The sequence below is a fragment of the Myodes glareolus genome, chromosome 4 (assembly GCF_982192425.1).
Source record: "Myodes glareolus chromosome 4, mMyoGla1.1, whole genome shotgun sequence".
In the NCBI taxonomy this organism is placed as follows: domain Eukaryota; kingdom Metazoa; phylum Chordata; class Mammalia; order Rodentia; family Cricetidae; genus Myodes; species Myodes glareolus.
The window spans coordinates 16,327,006-16,335,307 of record NC_142029.1 but is presented as its reverse complement, the minus strand read 5'-3'; the positions used below and the strand labels follow the sequence as shown (position 1 = coordinate 16,335,307).

At 43.6% G+C, this 8,302-nt stretch overlaps 1 pseudogene across 1 annotated transcript; it reads right to left on the bottom strand.

Annotated features, from left to right (window-relative positions):
- Positions 1–2,767: 2,767 nt before the first annotated feature.
- Positions 2,768–6,841, bottom strand: LOC148122200 (cytochrome P450 1A1-like; annotated as a pseudogene). Its single transcript, XR_015737610.1, has 4 exons — positions 6,090–6,841; positions 5,474–5,600; positions 5,299–5,387; positions 2,768–5,203 (listed from the first exon to the last, which is right to left on the bottom strand). The product of XR_015737610.1 is annotated as a cytochrome P450 1A1-like (transcript).
- Between the last annotated feature and the right edge of the window lie 1,461 nt (positions 6,842–8,302).

Sequence of the window (8,302 nt, the reverse complement as noted above, 5' to 3'; positions counted from 1 at the left end):
CTGAGCTGAAATCATCTGGTCCTGGACTTTTTTGGTTGGGAGACTTTTGATAATTTTTTCTATTTCTTCAGCAGTTATAGGTCTATTTAATTTGCTTATCCAGTCTTGGTTTAATTTGGGTAAGCGATATTTATCCAGAAAGTTGTCCATTTCCTTTAAGTTTTCCAATTTTGTGGAGTACAGACTTTTGAAATATTACCTGATGATTCTCTGGATTTTCTTCATGTCTGTTTTTATGTCCCCCTCTTCCTTTGTGATTTTGCTAATTTGGATTTTCTTTCTCTGCCTTTTGGTTAGTTTGGATAAAGGTTTGTCTATTTTGTTGATTTTCTCAAAGAACCAACTCTTTGTCTCATTGATTTTTTGTTTTGTTTTCTTTGTTTCTATTTTGTTGATTTCAGCCCTCAATTTGACTATTTCCTACCGTCTAGTTCTCTTGGGTGAGTTTGCTTCTTTTTGTTCTAAAGTTTTCAAATGTTCTGTTAATTCACTATGTGGGATTTTTCTAGCTTCTTTATGTAGGCATTTCGTGCTATGAATTTTTATCTTAACACTGCTTTCATTGTGTCCAATAAATCTGGGTATGTTTTGTATTCATTCTCGTTGAATTTGAGGAAGTCTTTAATTCCTGCCTTTATTTCTTCCTTGACCCATTGATGATTCAGGTGAGCATTGTTTAATTTCCATGTGTTTGTGGGCTTTCTGGAATTAGTGTTGCTGTTGAATTCTAGCTTTAAGCCATGGTGATCCGATGAGATACATGGGGTTATTCCAAGTTTTTGTATCTGTTGAGGTTTGTTTTGTTACTGCGTATGTGGTCAGTTTTTGAGAAGGTTCCATGAGGCGCGAAGAAGAAGGTATATTCTTTTCTGTTTGGATGGAATATTCTATAGATGTCTGTTAAGTCAATTTGAGTCATAACATCTGTTAGTTCCCTTATATCTCTGTTCATTTTTTGTCTGACTGACCTGCCCAGTGGTAAGAGTAGAGTGTTGAAGTCTCCCACTATTAGTGTGTGGGGTTAATGTATGATTTAAGCTTTAGAAGTGTTTCTTTTACACATGAGGGTGTCCTTGTATTTGGGGCATAGATGATCGGTATTGAGATTTCCTCTTGATAGGTTTTTCCTGTGACTAATATGAAATGACCTACTTTGTCTCTTTTGATTGATTTTAGTTTGAAGTCTATATTGTTAGATATTAGGATAGCTACGTCAGCTTGTTTATTAGGTCTATTTGATTGGAATTTTTTTCCAACCCTTTACTATGTGACAGTGTTTGTCTTTGAGGTTGAGATGTGTTTCTTGTATGCAGCAGAAGTGATAGGGGAGTTCAGCCAATCACATTCTGTTTTGGGGGCGTGCCGCCCTCAGGCTAAAGCCTGCCTATAAACCTAGCAAGCATGCTCTGCTAGCCCCTCTTTTTGCCTGGCTCCTGCGTCCTGACGGATCGTTTGGATTCTGGTGTAAGCTGTTGTAAGTCTTACTTCTGCTTATTAAAGCTATATATTTTATATCAAGATAGTCTGGGGACTTTTCATTACCAGTCGCCCTGTGGCTTCATTTGGCACCCAACATGGGGCCTTTTTCCCACCTCGTGGCACGGGCCTAGCAGCCTGAGCGCACACAGCACCTGGTGGCCTTTACAGTAAAGCCTGCACTGGATCCCAGCTCCGTTCAATAGAATCGGGCCGGGAAATTTCCGGCTTCTGCAAAAGCCATGGAACTCGGGCAAGCGGCAGCTCTACCCTCAACTTGGGCAATGTATTCCCTGCAGCCCCGGCTGAGTTTGACTTGCGCTGCTAGCCTGAAAGTAACCTCTGGATTTGAATTTATATATATTTCAGAATCTTTCCAGGTCAGCGCCATTGCCACGTGGATTCAGGTGCACCCCCGCCACTTACTGGCAGGCAAGGGTCATTACAGGTAAGATTTTTCTTTTCAGTTAAAAACAAATAAATAAATACAATTTCTTTTGATTGAACATGTCAGAAAATATTACTATCCAAAAATTCAATGGCCTTTTTAATTGTGCCATGGAGGATATCCTCCATGAGGTTTCTGATATTCCTCTTACTTGGTTATTTCTGGGACTTGTCGCTTTTCTGATGTTTGGATATTTTATAAGGATGATTCAGTCCTTACAGATTGATTATACAATGCTGAGGGCAGAGATTAAAACCTTAAGGACAATTCAGACTGACACCAACCTTCTCAAAAAAGAGTTTAAAAATTTCAAGGAGGAGACTAGATCTTTGTCTGATATGACTCGATTGACTGACCAAAATATCAAGAAGGTACAGTCTGATATTGCTTCTTTAAAAGGGAGCTTCACTGCTCTGGAGGAGGGGACAACCAAAATGACTCGTAACCTCCAGTCCATGACTATAAATACTAAAACATTAGCTGAGAGGATTAAAACCATTAAATGTAAAAATTAAACTTTATCAAAAGGATATGATAAATTAATTGACAGGATTTCCAAACAAAAAGGCACAGTACATGCCATAAGGATTATATCCAAGGAGGATATGGTATCTCTAACGGACAAGCTCCACGCCTTAAAATTATCAATAAAGGTGATAATGTCTAAAGAGGAAATGATGTCTCTAACAGACAAGCTCCATGCCTTAAAATCATTAATAAAGGCTTTGGAGCATAATATGGGACAAGAGATTCAGAATTTGCAAAAGACAATGATAAACAGATTTAATAAGATTAAAAAAATCATAGACTCTGATAAACAGAAACAAAAGGTAAAAAGGCAACATTTACAAGGATGGATTCTGTTTTCTTATCCAATAAATTAGCATGTGTCGTTTTATTAGTCAGCCGAGTCCATTTATATTAGGGGATATCAATGACCAGTGATTGCTATCTCCTGTTAATTTAGTTTTCATTGTTGCTGATGTTAATTCATGTGTTTTTCCTTTCTTTGGGATTTGCTGCTGTGAGATCATCAATTGTCTGTGTTTTTGTTGATGTAGCCAACTTCCCTGGGTTTGAGTATTCCTTCTAGTACTTTGTGGCTAGGTATTAGTTAAGTCTGGTTTTGTCATGGAATATCTTGTTTTGTCCTTCTATGGTGATTGAAGTTATGCTTGGTACAATAGTCTGGGCGGGCATCTGTGATCTCTTAATGTCTGCATAATGCTTGATGACGACCTTCAGGCTTTCATTGTCTCCAATGAGAAGTCAGCTGTAATTCTGATAGATCTGCCTTTATATGTTACTTGGCCTTTTTCCTTTGCAATTCTTAATATTCTTTCTTTATTCTGTATGTTTAATGTTTTGATTATTATCTGGTGAGGAGACTTTTGTTTAATCCAGTCTATTTGGTGTTCTGTAAGCTTCTTGTACATTCGTAGGCATATCTTTCTTTAGGTTGGGAAAGTGTTCTTCTATTATTTTGTTAAACATATTTTCTGTGCTTTTGAGTTGAACTACTTCTCCTTCTTCTATACCTATTTTTCTTAGGTTTGGTCTTTCATGGTGTCCCATATTTCTTGGATATTTTGTGTTAAGCTTTTGTCAGATTTAATGTTTTCTTTGACTGAGACTGTTTCTTCTATTGTATCTTCAGTGCTTGAGATTCTCTCTTCCATCTCTTGTATTCTGCTGTTTATGTTTACATTTGTGGTTCCTGATCATTTTCTCATGATTTCTGTTTCTGTAATTCCCTCGGTTTGTGTTTCTTTATCGTCTGTATTTAGTTTTCAAGATTTGAATAGTTTCTTTCATATGTTTGATTGCTTTTTCTTGGTTTTCTTTAAGGTATTTGCTGATGTCTTCCAATTTTTTGTTTGTCTTTCCATCCATTTTTTGAGGGAGTTTCTCATTTCCTCTTTAAGGGCCTGAAACATTCTCCTGAAGTTCTTTTTTAGGTCGATTTATGTTATTTCTTATATATTTATATTATAATTATTTCTTCTGCTTCATCGATATTTGGTTGTTCAAGTCTTGCTGCTGTAGGGTAACTAGATTTTACTGGTGTCGTGTTGTTGCTTTTTGTCATGTTGTGTGTGTTCTTACCTTGTTCACCCATCTTTTCCTCTAATTGGTTTAGTTGGGGCTGTCTGTGATTCTGGTGATCAATCTTACAGGTGCCAGTAGACCCAAGGCTCAGATGGTTGCTCTTCATGGTGCAGTCAGTGCCAAGGTTCCAGTCACCCCGTTGATCACTCCATGTTCCTGGAAGTTGCTCAGTGCTTCTGGGGTTTGCATTGCTACCATGGAGTTTGCTGTGTCAGTCCTGCTCTGGTCTAGGTTGCTGGCTCAGAACTATTTTTATAAATGTCCCTGGTCTGAAACTGCTCTTGCGGAGGTCCCTGGTTTGGGGTTGGTCCTGCAGAGGTCCTGGCTCAGGCCTACTTCCTCAGAGGTCCCAGACTCACACCTGGACCCACAGGGGTCCTGGCTCAAGTCTACTCCCTCAAAAGTCCCAGATTCATGCCTGAACCCTCAGAGGTCTCTGGCTCCAGCCCAATCACTCAGTGGTTGCTCTCCTGTACCTGTTCCTGTGGAGTTCACTGTCTCAGGCCAGCTCTGGCCTAGGTCACCAGCTCAGTCCCACTCTAGGAAGCTTGCCGTCTCAGGCCTGCTCTGGCCTAGAACACTGGCCCAGTTCTGCTTATGCAAATGTCCCTCCCACATGTGAATATTTTGGCAATACATGAGGGTGGCTTGTGAGTGGAGTGGGAGCTGTGAAGTGAATGAAGTTTTTTGTTTTATTTTGCTTTTTTGTTTGTTGTTTTGTTCTTTTTTGTTTGTTTTTCTGGCCTTGGTCACAGAGGAGAGGGCAATGTTATTTCTGGGCTTGGGAGCTCACAGGGGAGGGCAAGTGAAGATGTTAGTTTGGAACAGGTTGAGCCGAGTTAACAAACAAGTTTAGGTTTTCTGCTTAGAGTCTTACCTAGGGATCACTCTTCAGGGCCAGAGAGTGACTCCAAACAGCCAGCTAGGAGTGCCAGGTAGTGCTTCTTTGTGTCCTGTCGCCAAAAATGTGACCACAAACTGTTATACCTTTGCTCTCAGACAGAAGTTGAGGTCCACACACAATCGTGGCCCTTTGCACTGCCTTACTTTGGGGGATGGTGAAGAGAAGGAAAGATGAATGTCAGAAAGTCTCCAGGATGAAGGCCTCCAGATAGGGCAGCTGAGGTCTGTCAGAAAGTCAGGGTCTCTGATTTCTCCCAATCACTGTGTCTACAGAATATGGGGAATTCAAGAGGATTAAGGGATTGCCCAGACTTTATCAGGGTCCCCGTACACGGACTCCTTTGAGTGGAGCCACCACCTACCTAGCTCCTCCTGGATCTTTCCTGTACCCTAGTGTTTGTCACCAGGTACATGAGGCTCCAAGAGATAGCAGTGGTGACTGTGTCAAACCCTGACCAGGACAGAACAGAGGGAGAAGTTAGGGGTGTGGCAGCTTCGGGCACCTGAGCACAGGATGGTTCACTGAAGAGCACATACCTGCTCCAAAGAGGTCAAAGACGACAGCAATGACCTTATCCTCCGACAGCTGGACATTGGCATTCTCATCCAACTTTTTGTCCTGACAGTGCTCAATGAGGCTGTCTGTGATGTCCCGGATGTGGCCCTGGGAGGCAAAGGAGCACAGGGTGAGACATAACCCAAGTCTAGACCCACCTCTCCATCTAGGCCTGGTCCCTCCCTGTCATTGGCGCCTTTGTGCAAGAGCTGACACTCTGAGGCTGCTGTCCTAGCTGTCCTTTGCCTCTTCCAAGTCTCCTTCCTACTTCAGAGAACTGGTAGAAAGGTGAACTTCAGAGAACTTCAGAGAAAGGTGCCTCACGGGACCTTTGAGGCACAGAGCCTGACACTCTTAGTCTTAGACTATGAGTCCTGGAGACAGGGTTTTAACTCTTCCTGGTCCAGCAAGAACTGGCCCAGGACTCCTATTTGGTGGTTTTTGTCTGACAGATGCACAGAGGGATTAGTCAAGAAAAGTTCTAGTGCTCTGGTGAGAATGGAGTGCACTCTGCCACTGGCTTCAAGCTTGCCTGTGACGTTCTGGTCCTGGACCCTACCTGCTTCCCACCACCACCTGCTCCTCCACAGCCTCTACCTTCTCAAATGTTCTGTAGTGCTCCTTGATTAACTTCTGCATGAAGCTGTAGACCTTCTTATTCAGGTCCTTGAAGGCATCCAGGGAAGAGTCAGGTAGGTTGTGGAGGACAGGGAAGAAGTGAGCTGGGAATCCAGTAACTTCCCCAAATGCATTGTTCAGATTGACTATGCTAAGTAGCTCTTGGTTATCATGATCATAACATTGGTCAAAGCACATGGCACAGATGGCATTGGCCACTGACATCGACAAATACCTATAAGGGTCCAAGTGACCATCCTTTGCCATCAGCTTCTGGAATTTGACAATTAGGTATTCTACCTCCTTGCTCACATATCCCCACCCCAAGCAGCCAGAGGATGAAGAAGCTTGATTCTGAGCCAAGATCTGTTGGGCAACCTGTACTGGTCCAGAGTCTGGTTTAAAAGTTACTCTCTGCCCATTACTGATGAAATTAGAATTACACAGGAAGCCCTTTGAGGCCTTGCTGCCTCACCAAGGCCTGCCGGATGGTGTCCAGGCCACTCAGCAGCACCACATGAGTGAAATCAATGCGGATCTTCAGCACATCCCCATACTGCTTGCTCAGCGTGGACAAAGGGGCCATCCCCAGGGCCCAGGTGGAGTCTTCAGGCTTTAGGGACACTGGTCCTTGTGGCTCTGACCACCCAGAATCCGAGGCAGAAGGTGGTGATGGCCGGGAGCAGCTCTGTGGCTGACAGGAAGGTTAGAAGTCCATGCAGGAAAGGCATGACCTAGGTGGCTGCTGAGAGGAGAGGCAAGAAAAGAAAAGATAGACCATCAGACTGAGGATGAGGGACGGATTTCCTAAAGTGTCACCATGCCCCAACTGTTTGTTGCTGTTGTTATTGTTGTTTGTTTGTTTTTTGAGACAGGGTTTCTCTGCGCAGTTCTGGCCATCCTGGAATTCACATTGTTGACCAAGCAGACCTTGAACTCAGAGATCTACCGACTCTACCTCAAAAGTCCTGGAATTAAAGGCGTATGCTGCCACCAGCCTGTGAGATGGGGACTTTCTATAGACCAAGCCAGCCTGGACCTTCCCTGTGCAGCTGAGCCTGACCTGTCTCCACTTTTAATTTATAGAATTTATAGACCCTGGGGGCTACATCCTGCTCCCTCTGTGACTTTCTCTAAAATTAAGCCCCAGCCACCTAGTACAACCACCCCTGCAGAAAAGAATCTCTTTTTTTTCCTAGTTGGACATAATAGGATATAAGTCACATGTTTCCACATCCATGCAAACTCCACTCTTCCCACCTTCCACTATTGTTTGTGTTCATGCTGTGCCACCTGCCTAGGTCAGCAATACTGTTCCTGTGTTCCTCACATTCATTCAAGCTCCCCAGAGTCCCTGGGTCACCTGCCTCTACCTTCTCTGGTTTCTGTAGCATCTATGGACTCTGCCCAAGCTTTCTTTGGGGTGTGACTCCTCTCTTCCCTATGGACTAAGAGATTTTTGTAGAGTCTTGTTTCTTTTCTGGCTTCTGCTCCTTAGCCCTCAGCAGTACTGACCAAAATCCCCCAACTGTTGACTTTGCCAGGATGACTCCCAAGCTGTTTGCCTACCTCCAGTCCAGAGCCCTCACCCTCCCAATGTGCTCCTGGTATCAGTTACTCAGAAAGTCAACTAGCTTCTCACGCAAAGGCATAAACTTTGACCTTGAATTGCGTGTTAAACTCTGTGCCAAGGTCTCCAAACCTTCTGTCTGCCAGTTAATGAGGAATTAGCAAGGGCCCTGTTCCTTCCACTGTGACTGCTAGCCCAGACAAGTCTTGGTGACAGTAGATGTAAAGTCCCCATTACCCCAGTGCACAGGGTCTGGGGAGATGAGGGACTTGGCTTAGAGCCTGAGCTTGTGGCCCTGCAGCTTCCCTGAGCAGGAAGAGCAATAGCCTGGAAGCAGGATGCCAGAGATTTGGGCTCTGATTTCATCTGCCCCAGGTCACTGTGCCTGTTCTTTCTGGCCTCAGTTTATCCAACTGAGAAGGGAAAGAGAGACTGCCTTTATTATTAGCCCATAAAAGTTTTGGAGTCAAAAGCCTAGTAAAGAACAGGAGCCAAATGGTGGGGCTTCCTGTGTTCAGTGTGGCAAGTCTGAGAACTAGGTCTTCCAGCCATGAGGAGTAGGTTTCCACGACCCTCTGGAGCTAAGGCGTTGCTAGGGACAACAGAAATAGGAGGAAGAGAG